Genomic DNA, 13227 nt, shown 5'->3' on the forward strand with positions numbered 1-13227 from the left:
CGCCAAAGCCAACAACATAATGGAAAAAAGCCTACGGCATCTGGTATTCCCAGGCGGTCTCCCATCCAGGTACTAACCAGGCACGACCCGGCTTAGCATCCGAAATCAGACAAGATCGAGCGCATTCAGGGTGATGTGGCCGTAGGCGATCTTGCACCCTACTTACAACTCTCTTGACAAAAGCCAAGGTGGTCACCTCAGGCAATCGAGAGGAAAAATACAGCAGGTCGCCAAAGCCAACACCATAATGGAAAAAAGCCTACGGCACCTGGTATTCCCAGGCGGTCTCCAATCCAGGTACTAACCAGGCCCGACCCTGCTTAACATCCGAGATCAGACGAGATCGAGCGCATTCAGGGTGATGTGGCCGTAGGCGATCTTGCACCCTACTTACAACTCTCTTGACAAAAGCCAAGGTGGTCACCTCGGGCAATCGAGAGGAAAAATACAGCAGGTCGCCAAAGCCAACAACATAATGGAAAAAAGCCTACGGCACCTGGTATTCCCAGGCGGTCTCCCATCCAGGTACTAACCAGGCCCGACCCTGCTTGGCATCCGAGATCAGACGAGATTGAGAGCATTCAGGGTGATGTGGCCGTAGGCGATCTTGCACACTACTTACAACTCTCTTGACAAAAGCCAAGGTGGTCACCTCGGGCAATCGAGATGAAAAATACAGCAGGTCGCCAAAGCCAACAACATAATGGAAAAAAGCCTACGGCACCTGGTATTCCCAGGCGGTCTCCAACCCAGGTACTAACCAGGCACGACCCTGCTTAGCATACGAGATCAGACGAGATCGAGCGCATTCAGGGGGATGTGGCCGTAGGCGATCTTGCACCCTACTTACAACTCTCTTGACAAAAGCCAAGGTGGTCACCTCGGGCAATCGAGAGGAAAAATACAGCAGGTCGCCAAAGCCAACAACATAATGGCAAAAAGCCTACGGCACCTGGTATTCCCAGGCGGTCTCCCATCCAGGTACTAACCAGGCCCGACCCTGCTTAACATCCGAGATCAGACGAGATCGAGCGCATTCAGGGTGATGTGGCCGTAGGTGATCTTGCACCCTACTTACAACTCTCTTGACAAAAGCCAAGGTGGTCACCTCGGGCAATCGAGAGGAAAAATACAGCAGGTCGCCAAAGCCAACAACATAATGGAAAAAAGCCTACGGTACCTGGTATTCCCAGGCGGTCTCCCATCCAGGTACTAACCAGGCCCGACCCTACTTAGCATCCGAGATCAGACGAGATCGAGCGCATTCAGGGTGATGTGGCTGTAGGCGATCTTGCGCTCTACTTACAACTCTCGTGACAAAAGCCAAGGTGGTCACCTCGGGCAATCGAGAGGAAAAATACAGCAGGTCGCCAGAGCCAACAACATAATGGAAAAAAGCCTACGGCACCTGGTATTCCCAGGCGGTCTCCCATCCAGGTACTAACCAGGCCCGACCCTGCTTAGCATCCGAGATCAGACGAGATCGAGCGCATTCAGGGTGATGTGGCTATAGGCGATCTTGCTCCCTACTTACAACTCTCTTGACAAATGCCAAGGTGGTCACCTCGGGCAATCGAGAGGAAAAATACAGCAGGTCGCCAAAGCCAACAACATAATGGAAAAAAGCCTACGGCACCTGGTATTCCCAGGCGGTCTCCCATCCAGGTACTAACCAGGCCCGACCCTGCTTAGCATCCGAGATCAGACGAGATCGAGCGCATTCAGGGTGATGTTGCCATAGGCGATCTTGCACACTACTTACAACTCTCTTGACAAAAGCCAAGGTGGTCACCTCGGGCAATGGAGAGGAAAAATACAGCAGGTCGCCAAAGCCAACAACATAATGGAAAAAAGCCTACGGCACCTGGTATTCCCAGGCGGTCTCCCATCCAGTTACTAACCAGGCCCGACCCTGCTTAGCATCCGAGATCAGACGAGATCGAGCGCATTCAGGATGATGTGGCCGTAGGCGAGCTTGCGTCCTACTTACAACTCTCTTGACAAAAGCCAAGGTGGTCACCTCGGGCAATGGAGAGGAAAAATACAGCAGGTCGCCAAAGCCAACAACATAATGGAAAAAAGCCTACGGCACCTGGTATTCCCAGGCGGTCTCCCATCCAGTTACTAACCAGGCCCGACCCTGCTTAGCATCCGAGATCAGACGAGATCGAGCGCATTCAGGATGATGTGGCCGTAGGCGAGCTTGCGCCCTACTTACAACTCTCTTGACAAAAGCCAAGGTGGTCACCTCGGGCAATGGAGAGGAAAAATACAGCAGGTCGCCAAAGCCAACAACATAATGGAAAAAAGCCTACGGCATCTGGTATTCCCAGGCGGTCTCCCATCCAGGTACTAACCAGGCCCGACCCTGCTTAGCATCCGAGATCAGACGAGATCGAGCGCATTCAGGATGATGTGGCCGTAGGCGAGCTTGCATCCTACTTACAACTCTCTTGACAAAAGCCAAGGTGGTCACCTCGGGCAATGGAGAGGAAAAATACAGCAGGTCGCCAAAGCCAACAACATAATGGAAAAAAAGCCTACGGCACCTGGTATTCCCAGGCGGTCTCCCATCCAGTTACTAACCAGGCCCGACCCTGCTTAGCATCCGAGATCAGACGAGATCGAGCGCATTCAGGATGATGTGGCCGTAGGCGAGCTTGCGCCCTACTTACAACTCTCTTGACAAAAGCCAAGGTGGTCACCTCGGGCAATCGAGAGGAAAAATACAGCAGGTCGCCAAAGCCAACAACATAATGGAAAAAAGACTACGGCATCTGGTATTCCCAGACGGTCTCCCATCCAGGTACTAACCAGGCACGACCCTGCTTAGCATCCGAAACCAGACGAGATCGAGCGCATTTAGGGTGATGTGGCCGTAGGCGATCTTGCACCCTACTTACAACTCTCTTGACAAAAGCCAAGGTGGTCACCTCGGGCAATCGAGAGGAAAAATACAGCAGGTCGCCAAAGCCAACAACATAATGGAAAAAAACCTACGGCACCTGGTATTCCCAGGCGGTCTCCCATCCAGGTACTAACCAGGCCCGACCCTGCTTAGCATCCGAGATCAGACGAGATCGAGCGCATTCAGGGTGACGTGGCCGTAGGCGATCTTGCACCCTACTTACAACTCTCTTGACAAAAGCCAAGGTGGTTACCTCGGGCAATTGAGAGGAAAAATACAGCAGGTCGCCAAAGTCAACAACATAATGGAAAAAAGCCTACGGCACCTGGTATTCCCAGGCGGTCTCCCATCCAGGTACTAACCTAGGCCCGACCCTGCTTGGCATCCGAGATCAGACGAGATTGAGAGCATTCAGGGTGATGTGGCCGTAGGCGATCTTGCACACTACTTACAACTCTCTTGACAAAAGCCAAGGTGGTCACCTCGGGCAATCGAGTGGAAACATACAGCAGGTCGCCAAAGCCAACAACATAATGGAAAAAAGCCTACGGCACCTGGTATTCCCAGGCGGTCTCCCACCCAGGTACTAACCAGGCACGACCCTGCTTAGCATACGAGATCAGACGAGATCGAGCGCATTCAGGGGGATGTGGCCGTAGGCGATCTTGCACCCTACTTACAACTCTCTTGACAAAAGCCAAGGTGGTCACCTCGTTCAATCGAGTGGAAACATACAGCAGGTCGCCAAAGCCAACAACATAATGGAAAAAAACCTACGGCACCTGGTATTCCCAGGCGGTCTCCCATCCAGGTACTAACCAGGCCCAACCCTGCTTAGCATCCGAGATCAGACGAGATCGAGCACATTCAGGGTGATGTGGCCGTAGGTGATCTTGCATCCTACTTACAACTCTCTTGACAAAAGCCAAGGTGGTCACCTCGGGCAATCGAGAGGAAAAATACAGCAGGTCGCCAAAGCCAACAACATAATGGAAAAAAGCCTACGACACCTGGTATTCCCAGGCGGTCTCCCATCCAGGTACTAACCAGGCCCAACCCTGCTTAGCATCCGAGATCAGACGAGATCGAGCGCATTCAGCGTGATGTGGCTGTAGGCGTTTTTGCACCCTACTTACAACTCTCTTGACAAAAGCCAAGGTGGTCACCTCGGGCAATCGGGAAGAAAAATACAGCAGGTCGCCAAAGCCAACAACATAATGGAAAAAAGCCTACGGCACCTGGTATTCCCAGGCGGTCTCCCATCCAGGTACTAACCAGGCCCGACCCTGCTTAGCATCCGAGATCAGACGAGATCGAGCGCATTCAGGGTGATGTGGCAGTAGGCGATCTTGCACCCTACTTACAACTCTCTTGACAAAAGCCAAGGTGGTCACCTCGGGCAATCGAGAGGAAAAATACAGCAGGTCGCCAAAGCCAACAACACAATGGAAAAAAGCCTATGGCACCTGGTATTCCCAGGCGGTCTCCCATCCAGGTACTAACCAGGCCCGACCCTGCTTAGCATCCAAGATCAGACGAGATCGAGCGCATTCAGGGTGATGTGGCCGTAGGTGATCTTGCACCCTACTTACAACTCTCTTGACAAAAGCCAAGGTGGTCACCTCGGGCAAACGAGAGGAAAAATACAGCAGGTCGCCAAAGCCAACAACATAATGGAAAAAAGCCTACGGCACCTGGTATTCCCAGGCGGTCTCCCATCCAGGTACTAACCAGGCCCGACCCTGCTTAGCATCCGAGGTCAGACGAGATCGAGCGCATGCAGGGTGATGTGGCCGCAGGTGATCTTGCACCCTACTTACAACTCTCTTGACAAAAGCCAAGGTGGTCACCTCGGGCAATCGAGAGGAAAAATACAGCAGGTCGCCAAAGCCAACAACATAATGGAAAAAAGCCTACGGCACCTGGTATTCCCAGGCGGTCTCCCATCCAGCATCCAGGTACTAACCAGGCCCGACCCTGCTTAGCATCCGAGATCAGACGAGATCGAACGCATTCAGGGTGATGGGGCCATAGGCGATCTTGCACCCTACATACAACTCTCTTGACAAAAGCCAAGGTGGTCACCTCGGGCAAACGAGAGGAAAAATATAGCAGGTCGTCAAAGCCAACAACATAATGGAAAAAAGCCTATGGCACCTGGTATTCCAAGGCGGTCTCCGATCCAGTTACTAACCAGGCCCGACCCTGCTTTGCATCCGAGATCAGACGAGATTGAGCGCATTCAGGGTGATGTGGCTGTAGGCGATCTTGCATCCTACTTACAACTCTCTTGACAAAAGCCAAGGTGGTCACCTCGGGCAATCGAGAGGAAAAATACAGCAGGTCGCCAAAGCCAACAACATAATGGAAAAAAGCCTATGGCACCTGGTATTCCCAGGCGGTCTCCCATCCAGGTACTAACCAGGCCCGACCCTGTTTAGCATCCGAGATCAGACAAGATCGAGCGCATTCAGGGTGATGTGGCCGTAGGCGATCTTGCAACCTTCTTACAACCTTCTTACAACTCTCTTGACAAAAGCCAAGGTGGTCACCTCGGGCAATCGAGAGGAAAAATACAGCAGGTCGCCAAAGCCAACAACATAATGGAAAAAAGCCTACGGCACCTGGCATTCCCAGGCGGTCTCCCATCTAGGTACTAACCAGGCCCGACCCTGCTTAGCATCCGGAATCAGATGAGATTGAGCGCATTCTGGGTGATGTGGCCGTAGGCGATCTTGCACCCTACTTACAACTCTCTTGACAAAAGCCAAGGTGGTCACCTCGGGTAATCGAGAGGAAAAATACAGCAGGTCGCCAAAGCCAACAACATAATGGAAAAAAGCCTACGGCACCTGGTATTCCCAGGCGGTCTCCCATCCAGGTACTAACCAGGCCTGACCCTGCTTAGCATCCGAGATCAGACGAGATCGAGCGCATTCAGGGTGATGTGGCCGTAGGCGATCTTGCACCCTACTTACAACTCTCTTGACAAAAGCCAAGGTGGTCACCTCGGGCAATCGAGAGGAAAAATACAGCAGGTCGCCAAAGCCAACAACATAATGGAAAAAAGGCTACGGCACCTGGTATTCCAAGGCGGTCTCCCATCCAGGTACTAACCAGGCCCGACCCTGCTTAGCATCCAAGATCAGACGAGATCGAGCGCATTCAGGGTGATGTGGCCGTAGGCAAACTTGCACCCTACTTACAACTCTCTTGACAAAAGCCAAGGTGGTCACCTCGGGCAAAAGAGAGGAAAAATTCAGCAGGTCGCCAAAGCCAACAACATAATGGAAAAAAGCCTACGGCACATGGTATTCCCAGGCGGTCTCCGATCCAGGTAATAACCAGGCCCGACCCTGCTTAGCATCTGAGATCAGACGAGATCGAGCGCATTCAGGGTGATGTGGCCGTAGGCGATCTTGCACCCTACTTACAACTCTCTTGACAAAAGCCAAGGTGGTCACCTCGGGCAATCGAGAGGAAAAATACAGCAGGTCGCCAAAGCCAACAACATAATGGAAAAAAGCCTACGGCACCTGGTATTCCCAGGCGGTCTCCGATCCAGGTAATAATCATGCCCGACCCTGCTTAGCATCCGAGATCAGACGAGATCGAGCGCATTCAGAGTGATGTGGCCGTAGGCGATCTTTGCACCCTACTTACAACTCTCTTGACAACAGCCAAGGTGGTCACCTTGGGCAATCGAGAGGAAAAATACAGCAGGTCGCCAAAGCCAACAACATTATGGAAAAAAGCCTACGGCACCTGGTATTCCCAGGCGGTCTCCCATCCAGGTACTAACCAGGCCCGACCCTGCTTAGCATCCGAGATCAGACGAGATCGAGCGCATTCAGGGTGATGTGGCCGTAGGCGATCTTGCACCCTACTTACAACTCTCTTGACAAAAGCCAAGGTGGTCACCTCGGGCAATCGAGAGGAAAAATACAGCAGGTCGCCAAAGCCAACAACATAATGGAAAAAAGCCTACGGCACCTGGTATTCCAAGGCGGTCTCCCATCCAGGTACTAACCAGGCCCGACCCTGCTTAGCATCCAAGATCAGACGAGATCGAGCGCATTCAGGGTGATGTGGCCGTAGGCAAACTTGCACCCTACTTACTGACTCTCTTGACAAAAGCCAAGGTGGTTACCTCGGGCAAACGAGAGGAAAAATACAGCAGGTCGCCAAAGCCAACAACATAATGGAAAAAAGCCTACGGCACCTGGTATTCCCAGGCGGTCTCCGATCCAGGTAATAACCAGGCCCGACCCTGCTTAGCATCCAAGATCAGACGAGATCGAGCGCATTCAGGGTGATGTGGCCATAGGCGATCTTGCACCCTACTTACAACTCTCTTGACAAAAGCCAAGGTGGTCACCTCGGGCAATCGAGAGGAAAAATACAGCAGGTCGCCAAAGCCAACAACATAATAAAAAAAAAGCCTACGGCACCTGGTATTCCCAGGCGGTCTCCCATCCAGGTACTAACCAGGTCCGACCCTGCTTAGCATCCGAGATCAGACAAGATCGAGTGCATTCAGGGTGATGTGGCCGTAGGCGATCTTGCACCCTACTTACAACTCTCTTGACAAAAGCCAAGGTGGTCAACTCTGGCAAACGAGAGGAAAAATACAGCAGTTCGCCAAAGCCAACAACATAATGGAAAAAAGCCTACGGCACCTGGTATTCCCAGGCGGTCTCCCATCCAGGTACTAACCAGGCCGGACCCTGCTTAGCATCCGAGATCAGACGAGATCGAGTGCATTCAGGGTGCTGTGGCCGTAGGTGATCTTGCCCTCTACTTACAACTCTCTTGACAAAAGCCAAGGTGGTCACCTCGGGCAATCAAGAGGAAAAATACAGCAGGTCGCCAAAGCCAACAACATAATGGAAAAAAGCCTACGGTACCTGGTATTCCCAGGCGGTCTCCCATCCAGGTAGTAACCAGGCCGGACCCTGCTTAGCATCGGAGATCAGACGAGATCGAGTGCATTCAGGGTGATGTGGCCGTAGGTGATCTTGCCTCCTACTTACAACTCTCTTGACAAAAGCCAAGGTGGTCACCTCGGGCAATGGAGAGGAAAAATACAGCAGGTCGCCAAAGCCAACAACATAATGGAAAAAAGCCTAAGGCACCTGGTATTCCCAGACGGTCTCCCATCCAGGTACTAACCAGGCCCGACCCTGCTTAGCATCCGAGATCAGACGAGATTGGACGCATTCAGGGTGATGTTGCCGTAGGTGATTGTGCACCCTACTTACAACTCTCTTGACAAAAGCCAAGGTGGTCACCTCGGGCAATCGAGAGGAAAAATACAGCAGGTCGCCAAAGCCAACAACATAATGTAAAAAAGCCTACGGCACCTGGTATTCCCAGGCGGTCTCCCATCCAGGTACTAACCAGGCCCGACCCTGCTTAGCATCCGAGATCAGACGAGATCGAGCGCATTCAGGGTGATGTGGCCGTAGGCGATCTTGCACCCTACTTACAACTCTCTTGACAAAAGCCAAGGTGGTCACCTCGGGCAATCGAGAGGAAAAATACAGCAGGTCGTCAAAGCCAACAACATAATGGAAAAAAGCCTATGGCACCTGGTATTCCAAGGCGGTCTCCGATCCAGTTACTAACCAGGCCCGACCCTGCTTAGCATCGGAGATCAGACGAGATCGAGCGCATTCAGGGTGATGTGGCTGTAGGCGATCTTGCACACTACTTACAACTCTCTTGACAAAAGCCAAGGTGGTCACCTCGGGCAATCGAGAGGAAAAATACAGCAGGTCGCCAAAGCCAAAAAAATAATGGAAAAAGGCCTACGGCACCTGGTATTCCCAGACGGTCTCCCATCCAGGTACTAACCAGGCCCGACCCTGCTTAGCATCCAAGATCAGATGAGATCGAGCGCATTCAGGGTGATGTGGCCGTAGGCGATCTTGCACCCTACTTACAACTCTCTTGACAAAAGCCAAGGTGGTCACCTCGGGCTATAGAGAGGAAAAATACAGCAGGTCACCAAAGCCAATAACATAATGGAAAAAAGCCTACGGCACCTGGTATTCCCAGGCGGTCTCCCATCCAGGTACTAACCAGGCCCGACCCTGCTGAGCATCCGAGATCAGACGAGATCGAGCGCATTCAGGGTGATGCGGCCGTAGGCGATCTTGCACCCTACTTACAACTCTCTTGACAAAAGCCAAGGTGGTCACCTCGGGCAATCGAGAGGAAAAATACAGCAGGTCGCCAAAGCCAACAACATAATGGAAAAAAGCCTACGGCACCTGGTATTCCCAGGCGGTCTCCCATCCAGGTACTAACCAGGCCCGACCCTGCTGAGCATCCGAGATCAGACGAGATCGAGCGCATTCAGGGTGATGCGGCCGTAGGCGATCTTGCACTCTACTTACAACTCTCTTGACAAAAGCCAAGGTGGTCACCTCGGGCAATCGAGAGGAAAAATACAGCAGCTCGCCAAAGCCAACAACATAATGGAAAAAAGCCTACGGCACCTGGTATTCCCAGGCGGTCTCCCATCCAGGTACTAACCAGGCCTGACCCTGCTTAGCATCCGAGATCAGACGAGATCGAGCGCATTCAGGGTGATGTGGCCGTAGGCAATTTTGCACCCTACTTACAACTCTCTTGACAAAAGCCAAGGTGGTCACCTCGGGCAATCGAGAGGAAAAATACAGCAGGTCGCCAAAGCCAACAAAATAATGGAAAAAAGCCTACGGCACCTGGTATTCCCAGGCGGTCTCCCATCCAGGTACTAACCAGGCCAAACAGTGCTTAGCATCCGCGATCAGATGAGATCGAGCGCATTCAGGGTGTTGTGTAGCCGTAGGCGATCTTGCACCCTACTTACAACTCTCTTGACAAAAGCCAAGGTGGTCACCTCGGGCAATCGAGAGGAAAAATACAGCAGGTCGCCAAAGCCAACAACATAATGGAAAAAAGCCTACGGCACCTGGTATTCCCAGGCCGTCTCCCATCCAGGTACTAACCAGGTCCGACCCTGCTTAGCATCCGCGATCAGACGAGATCGAGCGCAATCAGAGTGATGTGGCCGTAGGCGTTTTTGCACGCTACTTACAACTCTCTTGACAAAAGCCAAGGTGGTCACCTCGGGCAATCGAGAGGAAAAATACAGCAGGTCGCCAAAGCCAACAACATAATGGAAAAAAGCCTACGGCACCTGGTATTCCCAGGTGGTCTCCCATCCAGGTACTAACCAGGCCCGACCCTGCTCAGCATCCGAGATCAGACAAGATCGAGCGCATTCAGGGTGGCGTGGCCGTAGGTGATCTTGCACCCTCCTTACAACTCTCTTGACAAAAGCCAAGGTGGTCACCTCGGGCAATCGAGAGGAAAAATACAGCAGGTCGCCAAAGCCAACAACATAATGGAAAAAAGCCTACGGCACCTGGTATTCCCAGGCGGTCTCCCATCCAGGTACTAACCAGGCCCGACCCTGCTTAGCATCTGAGATCAGACGAGATCGAGCGCATTCAGGGTGATGTGGCTGTAGGCAATCTTGCACCCTACTTACAACTCTCTTGACAAAAGCCAAGGTGGTCACCTCGTGCAAACGAGAGGAAAAATACAGCAGGTCGCCAAAGCCAACAACATAATGGAAAAAAGCCTATGGCACCTGGTATTCCCAGGCGGTCTCCATATCCAGGTACTAACCAGGCCCGACCCTGCTTAGCATGCGAGATCAGATGAGATCGAGCGCATTCAGGGTGATGTGGCCGTAGGCGATCTTGCACCCTACTTACAACTCTCTTGACAAAAGCCAAGGTGGTCACCTCGGGCAATCGAGAGGAAAAATACAGCAGGTCGCCAAAGCCAACAACATAATGGAAAAAAGCCTACGGCACCTGGTATTCCCAGGCGGTCTCCCATCCAGGTACTAACCAGGCCCGACCCTGCTTTGCATCAGAGATCAGACGAGATTGAGCGCATTCAGGGTGATGTGGCCGTAGGCGATCGTGCTCCCTACTTACAACTCTCTTGACAAAAGCCAAGGTGGTCACCTCGGGCAATCGAGAGGAAAAATACAGCAGGTCGCCAAAGCCAACAACATAATGGAAAAAAGCCTACGGCACCTGGTATTCCCAGGCGGTCTCCCATCCAGGTACTAACCAGGCCTGACCCTGCTTAGCATTCGAGATCAGACGAGATCGAGCGCATTCAGGGTGATGTGGCCGTAGGCGATCTTGCACCCTACTTAAAACTCTCTTGACAAAAGCCAAGGTGGTCACCTCGGGCAATAGAGAAGAAAAATACAGCAGGTCGCCAAAGCCAACAACATAATGGAAAAAAGCCTACGGCACCTGGTATTCCCAGGCGGTCTCCCATCCAGGTACTAACCAGGCCCGACCCTGCTTAGGATCCGAGATCAGACGAGATCGAGCGCGTTCAGGGTGATGTGGCCGTAGGGGATCTTGCTCCCTACTTACAACTCTCTTGACAAAAGCCAAGGTGGTCACCTCGGGCAATCGAGAGGAAAAATACAGCAGGTCGCCAAAGCCAACAACATAATGGAAAAAAGCCTACGGCACCTGGTATTCCCAGGCGGTCTCCCATCCAGGTACTAACCAGGCCAAACCCTGCTTAGCATCCGAGATCAGACGAGATCGAGCGCATTCAGGGTGATGTGGCCGTAGGCGATCTTGCACCCTACTTACAACTCTCTTGACAAAAGCCAAGGTGGTCACCTCGGGCAATCGAGAGGAAAAATACAGCAGGTCGCCAAAGCCAACAACATAATGGAAAAAAGCCTACGGCACCTGGTATTCCCAGGCTGTCTCCCATCCAGGTACTAACCAGGCCCGACCCTGCTTAGCATCTGAGATCAGACGAGATTGAGTGCATTCAGGGTGATGTGGCCGTAGGCCATCTTCCACCCTACTTACAACTCTCTTGACAAAAGCCAAGGTGGTCACCTCTGGCAAACGAGAGGAAAAATACAGCAGTTCGCCAAAGCCAACAACATAATGGAAAAAAGCCTACGGCACCTGGTATTCCCAGGCGGTCTCCCATCCAGGTACTAACCAGGCCGGACCTTGCTTAGCATCCAAGATCAGACGAGATCGAGCGCATTCAGGGTGATGTGGCCGTAGGTGATCTTGCCCCCTACTTACAACTCTCTTGACAAAAGCCAAGGTGGTCACCTCGGGCAATCGAGAGGAAAAATACAGCAGGTCGCCAAAGCCAACAACATAATGGAAAAAAGCCTACGGTACCTGGTATTCCCAGGCGGTCTCCCATCCAGGTACTAACCAGGCCGGACCCTGCTTAGCATCCGAGATCAGACGAGATCGAGCGCATTCAGGGTGATGTGGCCGTAGGTGATCTTGCCCCCTACTTACAACTCTCTTGACAAAAGCCAAGGTGGTCACCTCGGGCAATCGAGAAGAAAAATACAGCAGGTCGCCAAAGCCAACAACATAATGGAAAAAAGCCTAAGGCACCTGGTATTCCCAGGCGGTCTCCCATCCAGGTACTAACCAGGCCCGACCCTGCTTAGCATCCGAGATCAGACGAGATTGAGCGCATTCAGGGTGATGTTGCCGTAGGCGATTGTGCACCCTACTTACAACTCTCTTGACAAAAGCCAAGGTGGTCACCTCGGGCAATCGAGAGGAAAAATACAGCAGGTCGCCAAAGCCAGCAACATAATGTAAAAAAGCCTACGGCACCTGGTATTCCCAGGCGGTCTCCCATCCAGGTACTAACCAGGCAAGACCCTGCTTAGCATCCGAGATAAGACGAGATCGAGCGCATTCAGGGTGATGTGGCCGTAGGCGATCTTGCACCCTACTTACAACTCTCTTGACAAAAGCCAAGGTGGTCACCTCGGGCAATCGAGAGGAAAAATACAGCAGGTCGTCAAAGCCAACAACATAATGGAAAAAAGCCTATGGCACCTGGTATTCCAAGGCGGTCTCCGATCCAGTTACTAACCAGGCCCGACCCTGCTTAGCATCGGAGATCAGACGAGATCGAGCGCATTCAGGGTGATGTGGCCGTAGGCGATCTTGCACGCTACTTACAACTCTCTTGACAAAAGCCAAGGTGGTCACCTCGGGCAATCGAGAGGAAAAATACAGCAGGTCGCCAAAGCCAACAAAATAATGGAAAAAGGCCTACGGCACCTGGTATTCCCAGACGGTCTCCCATCCAGGTACTAACCAGGCCCGACCCTGCTTAGCATCCGAGATCAGATGAGATCGAGCGCATTCAGGGTGATGTGGCCATAGGCAATCTTGCACCCTACTTACAACTCTCTTGACAAAAGCCAAGGTGGTCACCTCGGGCTA

General features: G+C 52.4%; 29 non-coding genes and 29 pseudogenes across 29 annotated transcripts; all 58 read right to left on the minus strand.

Annotated features, from left to right (window-relative positions):
- Positions 1-28: 28 nt before the first annotated feature.
- LOC143947212 (5S ribosomal RNA) lies at positions 29-147 on the minus strand (annotated as a pseudogene).
- A 109-nt stretch (positions 148-256) lies between these two features.
- On the minus strand, positions 257-375 carry LOC143951945 (5S ribosomal RNA). Its single transcript, XR_013267170.1, has one exon. It is a non-coding gene; the product is annotated as a 5S ribosomal RNA (ribosomal RNA).
- Positions 376-484: 109 nt separating this feature from the next.
- On the minus strand, positions 485-603 carry LOC143953663 (5S ribosomal RNA). The gene has a single exon (XR_013268723.1). It is a non-coding gene; the product is annotated as a 5S ribosomal RNA (ribosomal RNA).
- Positions 604-712: 109 nt separating this feature from the next.
- LOC143944511 (5S ribosomal RNA) lies at positions 713-831 on the minus strand (annotated as a pseudogene).
- A 109-nt stretch (positions 832-940) lies between these two features.
- On the minus strand, positions 941-1059 carry LOC143948289 (5S ribosomal RNA). Its single transcript, XR_013265383.1, has one exon. It is a non-coding gene; the product is annotated as a 5S ribosomal RNA (ribosomal RNA).
- Positions 1060-1168: 109 nt separating this feature from the next.
- Positions 1169-1287, minus strand: LOC143955006 (5S ribosomal RNA; annotated as a pseudogene).
- Positions 1288-1396: 109 nt separating this feature from the next.
- On the minus strand, positions 1397-1515 carry LOC143952478 (5S ribosomal RNA). Its single transcript, XR_013267651.1, has one exon. It is a non-coding gene; the product is annotated as a 5S ribosomal RNA (ribosomal RNA).
- Positions 1516-1624: 109 nt separating this feature from the next.
- LOC143950972 (5S ribosomal RNA) lies at positions 1625-1743 on the minus strand. The gene has a single exon (XR_013266288.1). It is a non-coding gene; the product is annotated as a 5S ribosomal RNA (ribosomal RNA).
- Positions 1744-1852: 109 nt separating this feature from the next.
- LOC143953230 (5S ribosomal RNA) lies at positions 1853-1971 on the minus strand. Its single transcript, XR_013268331.1, has one exon. It is a non-coding gene; the product is annotated as a 5S ribosomal RNA (ribosomal RNA).
- Positions 1972-2080: 109 nt separating this feature from the next.
- Positions 2081-2199, minus strand: LOC143953231 (5S ribosomal RNA). The gene has a single exon (XR_013268332.1). It is a non-coding gene; the product is annotated as a 5S ribosomal RNA (ribosomal RNA).
- Positions 2200-2308: 109 nt separating this feature from the next.
- On the minus strand, positions 2309-2427 carry LOC143953296 (5S ribosomal RNA). The gene has a single exon (XR_013268391.1). It is a non-coding gene; the product is annotated as a 5S ribosomal RNA (ribosomal RNA).
- A 110-nt stretch (positions 2428-2537) lies between these two features.
- Positions 2538-2656, minus strand: LOC143953233 (5S ribosomal RNA). Its single transcript, XR_013268334.1, has one exon. It is a non-coding gene; the product is annotated as a 5S ribosomal RNA (ribosomal RNA).
- Positions 2657-2765: 109 nt separating this feature from the next.
- On the minus strand, positions 2766-2884 carry LOC143947827 (5S ribosomal RNA; annotated as a pseudogene).
- Positions 2885-2993: 109 nt separating this feature from the next.
- On the minus strand, positions 2994-3112 carry LOC143951552 (5S ribosomal RNA). The gene has a single exon (XR_013266813.1). It is a non-coding gene; the product is annotated as a 5S ribosomal RNA (ribosomal RNA).
- A 109-nt stretch (positions 3113-3221) lies between these two features.
- On the minus strand, positions 3222-3341 carry LOC143945332 (5S ribosomal RNA; annotated as a pseudogene).
- A 109-nt stretch (positions 3342-3450) lies between these two features.
- LOC143952333 (5S ribosomal RNA) lies at positions 3451-3569 on the minus strand. The gene has a single exon (XR_013267520.1). It is a non-coding gene; the product is annotated as a 5S ribosomal RNA (ribosomal RNA).
- A 109-nt stretch (positions 3570-3678) lies between these two features.
- Positions 3679-3797, minus strand: LOC143946642 (5S ribosomal RNA). The gene has a single exon (XR_013265229.1). It is a non-coding gene; the product is annotated as a 5S ribosomal RNA (ribosomal RNA).
- Positions 3798-3906: 109 nt separating this feature from the next.
- On the minus strand, positions 3907-4025 carry LOC143954558 (5S ribosomal RNA). The gene has a single exon (XR_013269538.1). It is a non-coding gene; the product is annotated as a 5S ribosomal RNA (ribosomal RNA).
- A 109-nt stretch (positions 4026-4134) lies between these two features.
- LOC143951999 (5S ribosomal RNA) lies at positions 4135-4253 on the minus strand. The gene has a single exon (XR_013267218.1). It is a non-coding gene; the product is annotated as a 5S ribosomal RNA (ribosomal RNA).
- A 109-nt stretch (positions 4254-4362) lies between these two features.
- LOC143943505 (5S ribosomal RNA) lies at positions 4363-4481 on the minus strand (annotated as a pseudogene).
- Positions 4482-4590: 109 nt separating this feature from the next.
- On the minus strand, positions 4591-4709 carry LOC143953418 (5S ribosomal RNA). The gene has a single exon (XR_013268502.1). It is a non-coding gene; the product is annotated as a 5S ribosomal RNA (ribosomal RNA).
- Positions 4710-4818: 109 nt separating this feature from the next.
- LOC143948285 (5S ribosomal RNA) lies at positions 4819-4944 on the minus strand (annotated as a pseudogene).
- A 109-nt stretch (positions 4945-5053) lies between these two features.
- LOC143949839 (5S ribosomal RNA) lies at positions 5054-5172 on the minus strand (annotated as a pseudogene).
- Positions 5173-5281: 109 nt separating this feature from the next.
- On the minus strand, positions 5282-5400 carry LOC143954782 (5S ribosomal RNA). The gene has a single exon (XR_013269739.1). It is a non-coding gene; the product is annotated as a 5S ribosomal RNA (ribosomal RNA).
- A 120-nt stretch (positions 5401-5520) lies between these two features.
- On the minus strand, positions 5521-5639 carry LOC143947474 (5S ribosomal RNA; annotated as a pseudogene).
- A 109-nt stretch (positions 5640-5748) lies between these two features.
- Positions 5749-5867, minus strand: LOC143951373 (5S ribosomal RNA). The gene has a single exon (XR_013266651.1). It is a non-coding gene; the product is annotated as a 5S ribosomal RNA (ribosomal RNA).
- Positions 5868-5976: 109 nt separating this feature from the next.
- Positions 5977-6095, minus strand: LOC143943862 (5S ribosomal RNA; annotated as a pseudogene).
- A 109-nt stretch (positions 6096-6204) lies between these two features.
- On the minus strand, positions 6205-6323 carry LOC143947922 (5S ribosomal RNA; annotated as a pseudogene).
- A 109-nt stretch (positions 6324-6432) lies between these two features.
- Positions 6433-6551, minus strand: LOC143947432 (5S ribosomal RNA; annotated as a pseudogene).
- A 110-nt stretch (positions 6552-6661) lies between these two features.
- LOC143951684 (5S ribosomal RNA) lies at positions 6662-6780 on the minus strand. The gene has a single exon (XR_013266933.1). It is a non-coding gene; the product is annotated as a 5S ribosomal RNA (ribosomal RNA).
- Positions 6781-6889: 109 nt separating this feature from the next.
- LOC143952712 (5S ribosomal RNA) lies at positions 6890-7008 on the minus strand. The gene has a single exon (XR_013267862.1). It is a non-coding gene; the product is annotated as a 5S ribosomal RNA (ribosomal RNA).
- A 110-nt stretch (positions 7009-7118) lies between these two features.
- On the minus strand, positions 7119-7237 carry LOC143946485 (5S ribosomal RNA; annotated as a pseudogene).
- A 110-nt stretch (positions 7238-7347) lies between these two features.
- On the minus strand, positions 7348-7466 carry LOC143951589 (5S ribosomal RNA). Its single transcript, XR_013266847.1, has one exon. It is a non-coding gene; the product is annotated as a 5S ribosomal RNA (ribosomal RNA).
- A 109-nt stretch (positions 7467-7575) lies between these two features.
- On the minus strand, positions 7576-7694 carry LOC143954888 (5S ribosomal RNA; annotated as a pseudogene).
- Positions 7695-7803: 109 nt separating this feature from the next.
- On the minus strand, positions 7804-7922 carry LOC143947653 (5S ribosomal RNA; annotated as a pseudogene).
- A 109-nt stretch (positions 7923-8031) lies between these two features.
- Positions 8032-8150, minus strand: LOC143947178 (5S ribosomal RNA; annotated as a pseudogene).
- A 109-nt stretch (positions 8151-8259) lies between these two features.
- LOC143951696 (5S ribosomal RNA) lies at positions 8260-8378 on the minus strand. The gene has a single exon (XR_013266944.1). It is a non-coding gene; the product is annotated as a 5S ribosomal RNA (ribosomal RNA).
- A 109-nt stretch (positions 8379-8487) lies between these two features.
- Positions 8488-8606, minus strand: LOC143949386 (5S ribosomal RNA; annotated as a pseudogene).
- Positions 8607-8715: 109 nt separating this feature from the next.
- LOC143950473 (5S ribosomal RNA) lies at positions 8716-8834 on the minus strand. Its single transcript, XR_013265843.1, has one exon. It is a non-coding gene; the product is annotated as a 5S ribosomal RNA (ribosomal RNA).
- A 109-nt stretch (positions 8835-8943) lies between these two features.
- On the minus strand, positions 8944-9062 carry LOC143953798 (5S ribosomal RNA). The gene has a single exon (XR_013268847.1). It is a non-coding gene; the product is annotated as a 5S ribosomal RNA (ribosomal RNA).
- Positions 9063-9171: 109 nt separating this feature from the next.
- On the minus strand, positions 9172-9290 carry LOC143953799 (5S ribosomal RNA). The gene has a single exon (XR_013268848.1). It is a non-coding gene; the product is annotated as a 5S ribosomal RNA (ribosomal RNA).
- Positions 9291-9399: 109 nt separating this feature from the next.
- LOC143951374 (5S ribosomal RNA) lies at positions 9400-9518 on the minus strand. Its single transcript, XR_013266652.1, has one exon. It is a non-coding gene; the product is annotated as a 5S ribosomal RNA (ribosomal RNA).
- A 109-nt stretch (positions 9519-9627) lies between these two features.
- LOC143946843 (5S ribosomal RNA) lies at positions 9628-9748 on the minus strand (annotated as a pseudogene).
- A 109-nt stretch (positions 9749-9857) lies between these two features.
- LOC143946657 (5S ribosomal RNA) lies at positions 9858-9976 on the minus strand (annotated as a pseudogene).
- Positions 9977-10085: 109 nt separating this feature from the next.
- On the minus strand, positions 10086-10204 carry LOC143944053 (5S ribosomal RNA; annotated as a pseudogene).
- A 109-nt stretch (positions 10205-10313) lies between these two features.
- LOC143954385 (5S ribosomal RNA) lies at positions 10314-10432 on the minus strand. Its single transcript, XR_013269382.1, has one exon. It is a non-coding gene; the product is annotated as a 5S ribosomal RNA (ribosomal RNA).
- Positions 10433-10541: 109 nt separating this feature from the next.
- On the minus strand, positions 10542-10661 carry LOC143947074 (5S ribosomal RNA; annotated as a pseudogene).
- Positions 10662-10770: 109 nt separating this feature from the next.
- LOC143944781 (5S ribosomal RNA) lies at positions 10771-10889 on the minus strand (annotated as a pseudogene).
- A 109-nt stretch (positions 10890-10998) lies between these two features.
- Positions 10999-11117, minus strand: LOC143950902 (5S ribosomal RNA). The gene has a single exon (XR_013266224.1). It is a non-coding gene; the product is annotated as a 5S ribosomal RNA (ribosomal RNA).
- A 109-nt stretch (positions 11118-11226) lies between these two features.
- Positions 11227-11345, minus strand: LOC143954834 (5S ribosomal RNA; annotated as a pseudogene).
- A 109-nt stretch (positions 11346-11454) lies between these two features.
- LOC143951435 (5S ribosomal RNA) lies at positions 11455-11573 on the minus strand. The gene has a single exon (XR_013266708.1). It is a non-coding gene; the product is annotated as a 5S ribosomal RNA (ribosomal RNA).
- Positions 11574-11682: 109 nt separating this feature from the next.
- On the minus strand, positions 11683-11801 carry LOC143945760 (5S ribosomal RNA; annotated as a pseudogene).
- Positions 11802-11910: 109 nt separating this feature from the next.
- LOC143946424 (5S ribosomal RNA) lies at positions 11911-12029 on the minus strand (annotated as a pseudogene).
- A 109-nt stretch (positions 12030-12138) lies between these two features.
- Positions 12139-12257, minus strand: LOC143944487 (5S ribosomal RNA; annotated as a pseudogene).
- Positions 12258-12366: 109 nt separating this feature from the next.
- LOC143945015 (5S ribosomal RNA) lies at positions 12367-12485 on the minus strand (annotated as a pseudogene).
- Positions 12486-12594: 109 nt separating this feature from the next.
- On the minus strand, positions 12595-12713 carry LOC143945727 (5S ribosomal RNA; annotated as a pseudogene).
- A 109-nt stretch (positions 12714-12822) lies between these two features.
- On the minus strand, positions 12823-12941 carry LOC143948591 (5S ribosomal RNA; annotated as a pseudogene).
- Positions 12942-13050: 109 nt separating this feature from the next.
- Positions 13051-13169, minus strand: LOC143944693 (5S ribosomal RNA). Its single transcript, XR_013265050.1, has one exon. It is a non-coding gene; the product is annotated as a 5S ribosomal RNA (ribosomal RNA).
- Between the last annotated feature and the right edge of the window lie 58 nt (positions 13170-13227).

The sequence above is a fragment of the Lithobates pipiens genome, unplaced genomic scaffold (genome assembly GCF_037356315.1).
Source record: "Lithobates pipiens isolate NorthernLeopardFrog02 unplaced genomic scaffold, aLitPip1_a1.2 Scaffold_30, whole genome shotgun sequence".
Lineage (NCBI taxonomy): Eukaryota > Metazoa > Chordata > Amphibia > Anura > Ranidae > Lithobates > Lithobates pipiens.